We start from the raw sequence: 1038 nt of genomic DNA, 5'->3' as shown, positions 1-1038 counted from the left end.
TTTCACCGTGGACGAAGCGGAGTCCAGCCCGCCTCAGCTCACTCTATCCCGGCCTCAGTGCACGCTAAGCCGGGGCTTCCCCTCAAGCTAGGCCGCTGTGTTTTTATTTGCCACTGATGATTCAAACGTGAGTTTTGGGCAGTGTGGATTAACGTTAGCACTTGTTGTTTGTCATTTCTCTGATCACAAATGCAGACAGGGTTTTATGTTTACGCAATGCAACGCAACGCGTATATAAGTCATATAAGTCATTACAATCAGTAATTATGTCCCCACTGGATGCAACAAATGCCTCGTTTGTAATTGGTTTTGTTGTTTATGTCTCAGGCCGGACACGGCATCAACAGTAGTGTGTCACATGCTTGAGGTATTCGGCCAATCACAACACACTGTAGATCTGGCCAATCAGAGCACACCTCGCTTTTCAGACCGATTAGTTTTGTAAAAATCGACGCGTTTCAGAAAGGCGGGGCATAGAGGAGAATCAGTAATGTACATTATGTGGAAAATAATGTGTTTTTTTTACCTTAAACCGCATAAACACATTGCATTACACCAAATACACAAAATAATGTTCTTTTTAGCAGCATCATATGACCCCTTTAACTGGGAAGGCTCTCGAAGCATCTAACGGGAGTTCAATACTCGAGACGTTGGACAGGTAAGCTTCGCCGGTGGTCGGACTGAAAGGCCAAGATTTGCTTGACCGGAAGGCTCTTGCGGCGTTCGACAGGTGAAAAACTCAGAAAAATGGCTTTTGATGTCCACATTCAAGGATTTACGATTGCTGTAGCATTTCTGTCGTAAAGAAATGGCAAAATATTTAAGATTAAGTGGACATTTGAATTAAATGTTGTTTAGCCATATGAGGATTAGATCGCACAGTGACATGTAGAAACGATTGTTGGGCCATTGGTGCCCTTTGTAGGCTTTTGATATAATGTGTATGTACATTATATTGTTTATAATACATTATGTTAAGTTTTGTTCAACAGAACCATATTGTTACTTGCTTTTGATACTTTATTTGAACCAATT

This window comes from Sinocyclocheilus rhinocerous, unplaced genomic scaffold, assembly GCF_001515625.1.
Source record: "Sinocyclocheilus rhinocerous isolate Xijiao unplaced genomic scaffold, SAMN03320098_v1.1 scaffold486, whole genome shotgun sequence".
NCBI classification, from domain to species: Eukaryota; Metazoa; Chordata; class Actinopteri; order Cypriniformes; family Cyprinidae; genus Sinocyclocheilus; species Sinocyclocheilus rhinocerous.
This window is presented reverse-complemented; position numbering follows the sequence as displayed.